Source organism: Patagioenas fasciata, chromosome 30 (assembly GCF_037038585.1).
Source record: "Patagioenas fasciata isolate bPatFas1 chromosome 30, bPatFas1.hap1, whole genome shotgun sequence".
NCBI lineage: Eukaryota > Metazoa > Chordata > Aves > Columbiformes > Columbidae > Patagioenas > Patagioenas fasciata.
In genome coordinates, this window is record NC_092549.1 from 778,090 (window position 1) to 792,108 (window position 14,019).

At 50.3% G+C, this 14,019-nt stretch overlaps 1 pseudogene; it reads right to left on the reverse strand.

Moving 5' to 3' along the window:
* The window catches only part of LOC136112694 (dynein axonemal heavy chain 9-like), a 33,581-nt pseudogene extending 20,214 nt beyond the window's left edge, over nucleotides 1-13,367 (reverse strand).
* Between the last annotated feature and the right edge of the window lie 652 nt (nucleotides 13,368-14,019).

Here is a 14,019-nt window from a genome sequence, read left to right on the forward strand (position 1 = left end):
CAGAAGGAAAGCCTTGGAGCACAGGTTAAACCAACTTATTAGAGCTGATCCCAGTCTCTGACAAAATCCTGGGACTGAAGTTGTACCTACCTGCTCTGAGTGTCCTCCAGTTGTTGGGACAGACCTGGTTTATTCGTGGCCTCAACCACATTTGGGGTTTTCTGAGTTTCATAGGCCAGTTCTTTAAAGTCCACATCAATCCCTTCAAAGCGTTTGGAGTCCTAAAAAGCAACACAAACATGTTCATGGTAAAACATGGATTTTGTGCTAAAGGTCTCCATCCTCTGGGTGCTGTCTTTGGGTTGAGGGGAAAACCTTCTGTCCAGTGCAGACAGGGACCCCTCCACCATTCCAGAATGGCTCTTCCACTGACTTGCCTGAAACTAGTCTGCAAACAGGCACTTGCCTTCTTGTCACTGTATCCCAAAGGGGTTGTGGATAAAGTGCTCCATGCAGGAGGCAATGTCTAGGACCAACCATTTTCATGGGATTTAATTCCCCTTGGAAAACCTCATAAATCTCTCTCTCCCATGTCCAGGTGAAGTACCAAGTTTCCCTGGCTGCAGCAGCAGGAGATGCTCCCACACCGTGGAAAGGCTCCCAGCCTCATGTGAGTGCACTCCTCCCCTCCTGCTACAGCACAGGAATCCCAACACCCATCCACAAAACGGGTATGATGACTCTTGTAGAGGAGAGCCCTTCCTTGCCTTCAATGAGGGTATGGAAACCCCACGTCAGCACCGGAGGCCCACATCAACAATTATGCTCCATATCTAACAGGGACTCTGAATTTCTGGAGCTAAACACTGAAGAATAAAGCAAGCTATGTTCAAAACATCTCTGCTCCTCCCTTCTTCCCAGGTCAGGCCTCCTAAGTGAGGCGGGACACTGAACAAGTGTTCCAAGCAGTCCAGGTAACACTTCCACGCTACCCTGTGTTCAGCCCCAGGAGCAAGGCTCCATCTGGAAGGTTGAGCCCTCCCTACACTCACGCCACAGATCCAGCTCCAGGTGAGCATCCCACAGCCTGTCAGCACATCCCCCCAGCCCTGGATGCATCCTGAGGGTGCTCAGCTACAGAGACTTTGAGCTTCAGTCTTTCTTTTACGGAAGAGAAGCTGCTGACTGAGCCACCTGTGTCCCTGGAGCCAAGAGGGCCCCGTGTCCTGGTGCATCCAGCACAGCACGGCCAGCCGGGCAGGGAGGGGATTGTCCCGCTCTGCTCTGTGCTGGGGCGGCCTCACCTGCAGCATTCACTGTGTGCAGGGCTGGGGACACAGGAGAAAAGGAGATAAAGCTACTGGAGTGTCCAGAGGAGGGACATGAACTTGGTGAAGGGTTCGGAGGGGAAACCGTATGAGGAGCGGCTGAAGTCCCTGGGTTTGCTCAGCTGGAGCAGAGCAGACTGAGGGCAGAGCTCATGGGGCTCCAGGTTCCTCAGCAGGAGCAGGAGGGGCAGGGCTGAGCTCTTCTCTGTGACAGTGACAGAGCCCAGGGAATGGCAGAAGATGTGCCAGGGAGGGTCAGTGGGACATGAGGAAAAGGTTCTTCACCCAGAGGTGCTGGACACTGAACAGGCTCCCAGGGAGGGGTCACAGCCCCAACCTGACAGTGTTCAAGGAGAGACTGGACAACGTCCTCAGACACACGGGGTGAACTGTGGGGTGTCCTGTGCAGGGACAGGAGTTGGACTTGACAATCCTGATGGGTCCTTCCAAGTCAGGACATCCTATGGTTCTATGGTTCATACCACTGCCAGACAGCTACTGAGATGCAGACAGCTGCCCAGCAGGATGCAAATGTAAATCATGATGCAATTTCATACATGACATTAGATAGCTCCTGGATATTAAGAGCTTGCTGGCACATGGTACAGCCTCAGGGCACTGGTTATCAGCACCTGTATATATTGCCCAGTGAGCGAGGTGTGCCCAGAATCATAGAATCATTTAGCTGGAGGAGACCATTGAGATCACTGAGTCCAACCATAACCTAAATCTAGTACTAAACCATGTTCCTCATCTATACATCTTCCAGGGATGGTGACTCCAGCACTGCCCTGGGCAGCCTGTTCCAATGCCCCACAGCCCTTTGGGGAAGAAATTGTTCCCCACATCCAACCTCAGCCTCCCCTGGCGCAACTTGAGGCCATTTCCTCTGCTCCTGGCGCTTGTTCCTGGGGAGCAGAGCCCGACCCCCCCTGGCTCCAAGCTCCCTTCAGGCAGTTCAGAGATCAGAAGGTCTCCCCTCAGCTCCTGTTCTCCAGCTGAATCCCCCAGGTCCCTCAGCCGCTCCATCACCCTTGTGCTCCAGCCCCTCACCAGCTCCATTCCCTTCTCTCAACTTGCTCCAGCACCACAAGGGCTTTCTTGGTGTGAGGGGCCAAAAACTGCCCCCAGGACACTCAGCACAGCGTGCTCTCTGAAGCAGATGGAGGAACAGTCCAAGCAGAGCAGAGTGCAGGGTTGGAGACAGAACAGTGTGTTGTCCAGGGGTCAATGGGCTGCGCACATCCCCTCGTGGGTGTTCGTCCCACAGTGGTGCTGTCAGCGATGCTGCTCGTGAACAGGGACGGGGGTCACACAGCCAACTGTGGGTCACTCGTGAGTGAAAGGCAGGTTCCTCCACAGGGCTGCGAGTGGTCCAGCGGGGCCAGGAACAAGCTTGGAAGATTTTCTAAATAATCAAGAGAATAGGGAATAAGACTGGAAGCTGGACTCAAAGACAGCCCTGAGGAGGTCACAACCCTGAGGAGGGCATCAGTGACAACTCTGCTCAATTTTCTGAAGCTGAAGTGGGAGAAGAGCTGCTCTCCTGCTGCACCAGCACTGGAGGCAGGGAAGCGGATACTGCAAAGCTGCCTGGTCCAGCTCTGATTTGACATTTGCACCATCTGAGTAATTATCTCCGTCTTCTCCCCTCCAAGGAAAGAGGGAACATGCCTGTATCACTAAAGGAAGCCAGCAGCCTCCTGCTCAGCCTCCAGGAACTCTGCATCTGCTGTGCAATGGTGGAGGGGAGGAAAAACAGTTTCTCAGCAGGGTTCAGGCACAACCAACAGTACAAAAACATCCTGGGGCAACACTGGGGAAACTGCTGTAGCATTAAGGGAGCCTCCAAGAAAGCAATGCAGCAAGAGAACAGTCCTGCTTGGGGGAACACGGCAATATAGACAACCTTCTTCTGTGTAATGGAGGCTCTTCTTCAACGCTTTCCACACAGGAAAAATAGGATTTGGGATTTCATACCTTAGGAAGCTGTGCCCGTATATCTTCTGAGCCTATGAATATGCTCTCCAAGTGAGACCACGTACGCTGCACTTCGAACCAGAGAGAAATGACGGAATCTGTTGTGGACAGCTTCCTCTGCCATATGGACGCTTCCTCCAAGAAGAAAGCAATACATTTGGATGTCATTAAATTCTGCAGCTGCACCTGGTTGTCTTCTAAAGTTTCTATGAGTTCCTCGTCTGACTTCAGCAACGGGATGTTCGTCCGGGGGTGAGGCTCATACTGAAACTCCATGGTGCTCCAAGTCATTTTTAGCTCCTTCAGGACTTTCTCCATACTCATTTCTCGTACCGCTTTGTCCACAATGCCACGAACCTCATCCTCAAAGTTATGGAGGTTGAGCTTCAGGAGGTCAGCCAGCGTGGTGTCCGAGTCCATCACAAACCTCACACCCGTCACCTGCATCAGCTGATTCCAGTGCCTTTCCCTAATGGCGGGATTTTGAAGTTCTGCCACAGCTTTCAGGGCCGTCAGCATGTTCTTCACCTTGCTGTCCAGCCCAGTGAAAGCATCCCACGCCCTCACCTCCTTATCCAAATTCCGAACCTCTCTTGCAAACTTTTTACACTCCAGATCCATGTTTTCCACGTTAATATCCGCCCATTTGGTGGTCTGCCAGTCATCAAGGCAAGTGCCCACAAGGGAGATCATATCCCAGAGCTCTTTGAGAAGACACAGCTCCTTTCGGCACTGCTTCAGTTGTTTATAGTCTGGCACTATGACTTCAAACAGACCAGCTGATTCATAAATCGAGGTCATGGCCGACTCCATTTGTTTAATCTCAATGTGCTTTGTATCCAGCAGTTGATAAGGCTTTTTGGGGTCAAACCTAGAAAGAAATGTTTATTCTTCATAAGTGATATTGTAACAACTTCTAAAGAAAACATAAAACAAATGGTGCCTCTGAGACACAAAGCAGACATGATACATCTATAGTACCCATTGATGGTGCAGCCACATGGCACTGCTGACAACCCCTTTAAGCAATATTGTGCACTCAGCATCCAGATTGAATCTCTTGCTAACACCTTACAGTGTTTGCAGGGACAAAACACCCAGGGCATAACAGATACAACACCGTGAGCAGGTAGGAAATGTATGCAAGGGTTCAAGAACACATCCTCAGGACACTCCGAGATGATCCCATGAAGCTTTTCTTCCTCAGGGCTTCTCTGATGTTATAATTTCACTGTACCTGAATGGTGCTTCTTTCCGAAATCGCTCTCTGAATCTGTGTTGCTCAACATCAAACGCCGCACAGCTCTTGCGCACAACTGTCATTTCGTCCGCCTGCAGAGGAGCCACATGCTGCTTCACAGCTATCGCCAGCTTCTTTATATTGTTCCATTTTTCTGGCAGCTCCTGCAAGCAAAATTTAAATGACGGTAGGCAGTATTTGCTATTTGATATAAGATGTGACTGATCTGTTTATGGACAATCACAGAACAGGAAAAGCAACAGATTCCATGCCTAAAACTGCAAGGAAGTTTTGTTGTGATGCAAAAGCTAAACACAATTTGGGATAAAACTTATCAGTTATCCACAATTTTGAAGACGAATGAAGACTGAGACTTTAAAACTGACTGCTCTGATTGCAAAAACATGTTAAATAACTTCAGAAGAAGGGTCCCAGACCAGATCCTGGGCTCCCAGGATGGCTCAGTGGTTGAGAGAGCACAGTTCTCCTGACACCGAGCCCAGCGGGACCCAGAGCTGGCTGGAGGCAGGAGGGTGGGCTGAGGATGCAAGTTCATCAGATCGTCCGGCTTCCCAGAGCTAATTAAGAAACAGAGCCTGGGAAATTTCCAGCCAGCTCTTAGAGCAGAAGATATTATGCCAGAAGGACTTCTACAGAGCTTTCTGGGGCAAATCCCTCCAGCCTGCCTGTATAATATTAGTACTAAATAAGACAGTTTCTTTCTCAGGACTGCATCCAAGCTGCTGGTGCACAGCACTGCTAACAATCCACCCTTTGCACCTGGGATTTTATTTAGAAAGAGATTTGATTTCTTCTCTTCTCACTAGACTTCTCGAGCCAAATCCTCACCCCAGACAGTGACACCAGCCAGGGCTCTGCTGTCCTCAAGTCCCACAGCTTTGCTCTCCCACTTCCCCAGGTACTGTGCCAGCCTACAGGAAAGACTTTGGGCTTCTTTTCATCCCAGTGCACATAGTTGAGAAGACTAATGGAGATGCACCAACACTATGCAAAGAAGCGAAATAACCTGGAGGCAGCAGAGGCGGCCAGAGCAGGGCCAGTCCCTCCTGAGGGGTCTCTTTCTGGCACTTCATGTTCCAGTCTCTGTAGAAATCACTATCCATGACCATAGCAGGGCACACATGGAGCTGCTTCCTTGTCCTTCTCATACAAACTATCAGCTCCAGCCCATCCATCTTCATGGCCATGGAGGGAGCGGTACCTGGAGGAACTTACTTTGGTTTTCCTACTGTGTACAGCAGTGAATGAATTATTCAACTATGTGTTGCTGTCACTTGCCAGAAAGAACGAAACTGTTTTGTTATCTCCTCCATCTGAATGGCTGCCCTGCATACCTCATTTCTTCTGTCAGAAAAATAAATCAGTTGTTCAAATCTACACGCACAAACAGGCACCAAGCAAGCAGCTCTTGGGCAGAGGAATCAGCAGAGCTGGGTTCCCCATAGCACCATTTTTTATGCTGAACTGAAGCTGCTGTAGCAGCCAAAACATTCATTTAATGCAGCTCTTCTGTTTTTCAGGGTGTCTGTAGGAATCCAGTTATCTTTAGGACCCTTACCCGTGTCAGATTTGGTGATACAACCATCCGTGGATCACGGCTGCACCAGCAGAAAACTGGGGGATTGCTGAACCCCGCTCAGGTCCCATCCAAGCCTGCAGCAGAGGGAGGAACTTCTCCCCAAAAAGCTCTGCCTTAAACCTGGTGTCCTACACAGAGCCCTCTGCACACAACGCCCCGTGACTAAGGGGTATCCATCAGTACGTAGCCACACGCTCCTCCACCGTAACATGGTGACTGCTGCCAGTTCCCCAAGGCTGGCTGGGCATCCCACAGGCTTTTCCAACCTTCACCTCATGGTCCCCTGTCCAGAAATGAGAAGAATTCCCCAAAGAAAAATTGATTCATCAGGGCCAGATGTGGAAAGGTGCTGAAATACTTTCATAACGTGCTCCCAGTGATGTCCTTTGGGTCAAGCAGATTGGGTGTTATAGACCTAGTGGAGGACTGAAGTCCTATGAGAAGGCGACTCCTCTGCCAACATTATCCTTCCCATCTCCACAGCTGCCAAGAACTGGCTTATTTAAAAATAATTATAATTCAAACTAATTAACAGATGTATTTGAAAATGCATTAATTTTTTTCAAGAGTAATCGCTGAGAGTTGGAGCAGGCAATTCTATGTTTTTCATACATAACAAAAGGCTTAATCTCTGCTTTAAAAGAAAAACCTCAATATAACTCCAAAATTTAGAGCTATTAAGGCACATCCCACAATAGTAAAATACTATCCACTGAGGCCCTCTAATGACAGGGAGTGGGGCTTTAAATATTCCTGCAATGCTCTTAAGCTCATACTCTTTGACGCTGGCTACTTGGCAAACCGCCGTGCCCACCGCAGCTTTTCACCCACCTCCAGTTGCTTATAGACTTCCTCCGGCAGCTCTTGCTCATACGTCTTCAGCAGTTCGACGGTTTGCTTCAGGGGCTCGAACATGGCATCGGTGACACTGTGCCTTTCCTTAACGGCCAGGAGATGCCCCATGATCTCCACCAAACCATCATAATCGCCTTTTTCAACCTTTTTGCTCAAACCTTTGTCAGCAGTTTTTATGAACTCGTCCAGGTCAGACAAGCTGTAGAACACAAAACAGGAAAGCACCAAATGAGAGCAGTTCCTACCGGAATCATCCAGGCAGCTGGACTGGCACGGAGAGGGAAAGGCCTGGCTAACTCTGCCCATCACATGGCAACATGCTGAGGGCATCAGAACCACAGTTCATGCTCACAGGGATCCATAGATGTGGTACAGCTTCCTGTGAGGAACGGATAAATGGGTTGGGACTTCACAGGTTGGAGAAAAGGCATTTGAGGAGCACAAGTCTTACGAGGAGCAGCTGAGGGAGCTGGGGCTGTTCAGCCTGGAGAACAGGAGATGAGGGGAGACCTGATCTCTGCAACTGTCTGAAAGGAGGTTGGAGCATGGAGGGGGTTGGTCTCTTCTCTCAGGTAGCAAGTGATAAGATAAAATGGCCTCAAATTTCTCCAGGGGAGGTTCAGATTGGGTATTAGGAAAAAAGTTATTCACAGAAATGGCTGTCGGGCCTTGGAACAGGCTGCCCTGGGCAGTGGTGGAGTCACCATCCCTGGAGGGGTTGGATAGACATATAGATGAGGTTCTCAGGGACATGGGGTAGTGCCAGAGTTAGGTTATGGTTGGACTCTGTGATCTTGATGGTCTCTTCCAACCAAACAGATTCTATGACTCTATCCTATGATTCTATAAGGGAGACCTGTGAGCTCGGGTCTGTGGTCTGAAGAGAGTGAATTTGAAAGGACAGTTTTCATGTCATCTCTTCCAATACAAGAATTCAACAAATGAACCTGGTAGGTTGTAAAGCTACAACAAACAGGGATTCTTCTTCGCACGCTGCCTTATTTCAGAGGGTAAGTCTCTGCTGCAGAAGGATGCAGATGTTAAAAATTCACAGCGGTTCAGAAAAGCAACCGAACATTTGTGGGAGAAAAAAAAATCCATCCAGGTCTTTAGATACAAAGGTACAACCCATGACTCTCAAAGTCCTCAGGTATGAATGGTTAGAGACAAGGAGACTATTTGGGGGAAGTTTCCCTACCTGCTTCTTGATCTCACCAGCTGCTGGACACTGTTAGCAGAGCTTGATGGGCTCCTGGATCTTTGGTCCTTTCCATTCTTCCCTTCTCAAAACGCTTACTTTTGAAGTGCCCGCTTAAATTCTGTGGATGCTGCTGGACCAAAACATAGCCCTAAACACTTCACCTATTAAAGACTAAACTGCTGAGTCAGGAGCTCTTAATAAGGACTCCTAAATGCCTGTTCTAACCTATGCAAAAACCTCTTTGCACAGGAATTATCGTGCTGAAAAGAACACAAGAGATCACAGCAGCCACCACACGCAGCAGCCTTCACTAGTACATATGTCTGTAAATATTTCTTCGTAAGCATCCAAGCCCTGTGGCATCCTTCAGCTGCTACTACTCAAATAAATCACCTAACACATCATCCTGCAGAGACCAGGCGGCTGAGCAGCTATTCAGAGCAGGGAACACATGTTAATTCAAAACTTACATCCAAAGCTCCTCCTTTTTGTAACCTTGAAACTGCCTCCCCATGATTGCTCATGCCAGGCAACCCAAATTACTTTTTTTACAAAGAGTGCACTCAAAAGAGCACTGCATTTAGAAACGGAGCAAGTATCTCATGGCATTAATGCAGCTTTACTGATGGCAAATTCAACAAAATAAGCACAGAGCCCTAGAAGAGATTAGATTAGTTGGACCAGGATGAACAGACAAACAGACATCCTGTCCAACACCACACAGTAGGTCGTAGGAGCATCAGCTCGCAGGATGTCGATGGTACCGAGTTCGTGGAACTGTTTGCACTTTACACACTCAGCTGGACCAGCTGCTCCCAGCAGAGACGAGGGTTCTGGTTGGAAGAGACCCTCAAGATCATCGAATCCAACCATAACCTAACTCCACCACTAACCCATGTCCCTAAGAACCCCATCTGTACATTTGTTAACACCTCCAGGGATGTGACTCCACCACTGCTCTGGGCAGCCTATTCCAAAGCTTCACAATCCTCTCTGTGAATTATTTTTTCCTAATATCCAATCTGAACTTTCCTTGGTGCAACTTGAGGCCACTTCCTCTCATCCTATCTCTTACTACTTGGGAGAAGAGACCAACCCCCTCCATGCTCCAACCTCCTTTCAGACAGTTGCAGAGAGCAAGAAGGTCTGGCCTCAGCCTCCTCAAGATAGAGTGGCATTGCCAATTGGGCTTGAGTCAACCCAGAGTTGCTGCTCCCCAACTTTACACATCAACGCTGAGTGATTAAACTGTTAACAGAGCAAGCCAGGGCTCTGGTGCCTTGCAGACTCACCTCCACATTTTGCTGACACAAGAGAAAGGGGAACTTCACAGGACTGAACACTATGGGAATGCCCATTTGAAAGCACCACCCCCTCTTCACCGTCCCATGCCCTTGTATTTGACAATGCCCCCTTGTCACTGGTGTTCTACTGAACCTTTACTCCAGAGGCCTCATCCTGGTGCAAAAGGGCAATGCAAGCCAGCATCTCACTGTCCTGCCTGTGCTTGTGGGTGCACGTACCCAAACTCTCTGTGCTCTTCTCTCAGCAGCCTCAAGACTCACCTGCTCAAAAGAAGACCTGAACACCCAAGGGAAACACAGCAGACCAGCTCTTGGCCCCTTTGCTGCTGTTCCTCCAGGTTTGACCAGCACAGCAGGACAGAGGCATGGGGACATCCTATTTTGGGCCACGGTGCCTTTCCCTCCCCAGGACCTTCATGCTGCTTTGCAGTTGGTCCTGCCCTGTGAGCCACCAGAGCAGCGGTGCCAGCCCTTCTGCCTTGGCCACAGCCCCATGTTCTCTCCGGTCAATTTAGGAAGTGTTCCCATCTTTTGGGTGTAGCTGGAGGTGGTTGAGCCTGTCACAGCTGTAGCAGCAGGACAACGTGGGCATAGTAAAATCCTCGCCGTGGGTTCAGAGGGTACAGAAGTGGGTCAGAAGCCCAAGGCTGAGTGCAGACAGTGAAGTAAGGTGAGCAACGAGGGCTCAGTGTCCCAGAGAGGGTCAGCCCAGTCTCTCCAGAGTCCAAGGCCAGATGGTGACCCTCAGGAGTGGGCTGGACCTAAAATCCATCTGCCTTCCAGCCAAGGTGCTGTCCCTGACACGCTAAAACCTCTGGGCAGGTGAGGCGCAGAGATTTGGGCTTTCTCCTGCTCTGCAAAGAGGACTCTCAGCTCTGGCAAAGCCACTGGAAAAAACCCAGGGTTCAGACAGCAGCTTTTTTCTTGTTACTCAGCTTCTCCCTGGACTGACAGCGTCACCTCCTGCTCCCACAGAGGAACAACAAGCCTAAAGCAGAAAGGTCAGCCACAGCCAGCTGCCTCTCCATTTTAAGGTGAATATTTCGGAGGAGTTTTTCCTCTGAGCAGGATCCCAAAGCCTGATGCACGACTCCCCTCTAGTGGCTTCACAAGAACCAGGACTGGGAGCCAGACTGGGCTGCATCGGCTCCCACTCCTGCTCCAAACTCGGTGCCTGGTCAGCAGCCCCGCACACTCAGCTGTACCAGCTCACCCATCAAAGTATTCCTTAATCAACAACGGGTAAGTTTTTCAAATGAGTTAAGGGAGTTAATTTTAAGGTGAAGCAGCTCTGGACATTTTCACCAGAGCGGAGAGACACCCAGAGCCTATGAAGAGTCAACAAACCCCTGGAGAAGGTCCCCCCTCACCTTCACCAGCAGATGAATCCTCTGCCCTGACTCTCGGACAAGGCTGTAACGCCGTTCCAGGCGGTCCTGACAGTCCTCCAGGCTCAGCAGCGATTCTCTTTTACAATCTCTTCTCACAAATATGGGCGACGCCCACGATCCCACGATGGTCTGGATCTCCTCAACATTGTTTTTGGCTTTCTGTATCCTCTGCTCGAGGTCATGGACATCATCCATCACCATGGAGATGTGATCCCAGACACCTGGTAAAAAATGAGATGATTGACTACTTTTTTTCAGAGCTGCATGGCCAAGCTCTTGTGCACTCTCCATAAGACTTTTCCCCCACGGTTTCATGTATTTCTCACCCATCATTAACACAAGAGACTTACCACCTCAACCAAAAGAGTCACTTCTAGCTCCCTCCTACCCCAACAATCCATGGTACAGCTGCAGCCTCTGTTTTCTGCCAGGAGCACCAGCACCGTGGGGACGTCTGACACTTCCCCCTTTCCCGTACCCAGATTTAATCTGCTACCAGAGAGAGAACAAGGACAACAGGCTGAGTGTTCCTGCCACTGTCACTAGAGCAGGGACCCACAGCCCCACAAACACAGGCTGTGACAGCCCAAGGTACCAGCGAGGGCTGCATTTAGATTCAGGGAACTTCATCTGCAGGAAAGTCCCTTCATCTTTGTTGTGCAATGGAGAAAGAGTTTTTCAGCATGAGGAATTCTGCTTTGCAAGTTCCCAAGGGAGGACACTTGTTCCTGTTCATACCACAAGCCTGATGACAGAAATATATATTCCAACAGCGAGCAGTTTGCTTTCACCAAGAGGAAACAAATTGTCTTCCTCCATTCTGCTTTGCAGTTAAAACTGATCAAGCAAGAACACTGGTTAAATCATCCCAAAGTCACGGTGCACAAACCTCACCACTAACCACAGTATTTCATCTGGCTGGAAAGGATAACGAGGTGGCCCTGGCCCCCACCGGGAGAAGTCTGTCCCAAGCCAGATGGCTGGGCCAAGGGGTCCCAGTCCCTGCACAACTCAGGGAGAAAGCAGTGCCTTGGGGACACAGGGACATGACCACACAGTGGGTCACTTGGGCTGGCACGGGCAGGGAGCAGACTCTTCAACCCCAGCCTTGCCAGCTCTCACAAACCCCAATCTTGCCGTTTCCTCAGCATCACTGCTTACAGGGCAGCCTCTCTTCCCCAAAAGCCCAGAGGGAAGCTGAAGGGATCAGGATCCTGTCCCCAGCCCAAGCAGATCAAGGTAAGATGGGAAGGAGCAGGCAGGCTGGGGGCTGCCCTTTGTCTCCCCAGTGCTGGCTCTGCTGGAGAGTCCCCTGCCCTGCTGTGAACTGTCACTGGGAACCAGGTGATGGAGGCTGGGGACATGGGAGGAATCTGATGAGACCCAAGTGAGCAGGTTAACCATGAGCAATGTGCCCTGTGGCCAAGAAGGTTGATGGTACCTGGGCTGCGTGAGTAGGAGTGTGGCCAGCAGGTCGAGGGAGGTGAATCCTCCCCCTCTGCTCTGCACTCGTGAGGCCCCATCTGAGTGGTGTGTCCAGTTCTGGGCACCCCAGTTTAAGAAGGACAAGGAATTACTGGGGAGAGCCCAGCGGTGGCTACCAAGATGCTGAGGGGTCTAGAGCATTTTTCTTCTGAGGAAAGGCTGAGAGAGCTGGGGCTGTTGAGCTGGAGAAGAGAAGCTGAGAGGGATCTGATCAATGGGATCAATATCTCAGGGTGGCTGTCAGAGGATGGACCAGACTCTGTTCAGTGGTGCCCAGCACCAGGGTGAGGGGCAACGGGCACAGACTGAAACACAGGAGGCTCCATCTGAACATGAGCAGAAACTTGTTTGCTGGGAGGTGCCAGAGCCTGGCCCAGGCTGCCCAGAGCGGGTGTGGAGTCTCCTTCTCTGAGACATTGAAACCCGCCTGGACCCACCTGTGTGATCTGCTCTGTGACCCTGCGTGAGCAGGGGGGTTGGACTGGGAGATCTCCAGAGGTCTCTTCAGCCCTCACCAGTCTGGGATTCTGTGAAATCCTGTACGGCCTCTTTTGCCCTAACACAGAGCTAGCTCACCCTCCATCTTCCAGTTGAGTGTTTCTTCTGCCTTCTTCAGCTTCAAGTTAATATCCCACAGCTGCTCCTGTATGAGAGGGTATTCGACCTCCAGGACTGTCTTCAGGACCTTGTTGTATCTGTTCACCATCAGCTCCAAGTTGGCCGCCAGCTGCCGGTATGACTCCTTGGAGGAATAGATTTCTGCTGCCGTGGGTGGGATGGCTCCCAGGCGGCTGCCAGACAGGTAGCTCAGCTCCCTCAGCACCGACACCAGCTGCAGAAACAAGGCAGAGAGCTGAATGTGAGACAATCCTCCCCATTCACCTGGTAGACACCCTCCCGTCAATTCTGGGGATCTTAGGGGGTTCCTGCTGTTTTATTCACAAAGCAGCACGCTCTGAGAAGGGCCTGGACACCTCCTAGTCCAGACCATCTCCCTCCCATTGATCTTTGCCTCTGATTTGCTTCCCAATCAAAGACATATAGCTCTGTTAACTACCCAGCCAGCAAACCCTGTGCAGCCTCTAAAAGCCATGATGATCTCTGGTCTTCTCAGCTATCCTCATCAATACAGTCTTTCAGCAATACTGTGCCTGCAGGAGGAGGCACAACCAAAAGCATCTTTGAGTTGTGATGGAACGGGATTGAGTGGGTTATTAAACTATAAACCCAAGTAGAAGTGAGTCCCTGCAACAAACGGAGCAGCAAGGTCTTCCAACGCAATATATCACTTCTAAGACAAAAAAAAAAAATCTTTGCTCAGTTTAGTGGCTTGTGAGAGGGAAAATGCTCCTGAAACGGCACATTTTGGCTGGGTGACAGAAATTCAGTATATTGTATGGGCAATGGCAGGGGTGAGGAGTATCTACAATACTAAAGTGACTATGTCCACAATGACAAGAAGAGGAAAGAAAGACGGAGCGCAGAAGGGTGAAGGGAGCAGTTTGAGGAGGTGGATGGAAGAGGATGGGATGGGAGGAAGGGAAAAGCAGGGGATTGAGGGAGCAGGAGGCCAAGTGAGATAGAACCAAACTCCCCTCCCTTTTATGCACTGGAATGTCTGAGACATCCCCACCATGGTGTCAAGGATGTCTTACCCTCTTTCCCTCTCCTCCATGGAAGGTGAGCTCTGGAAGA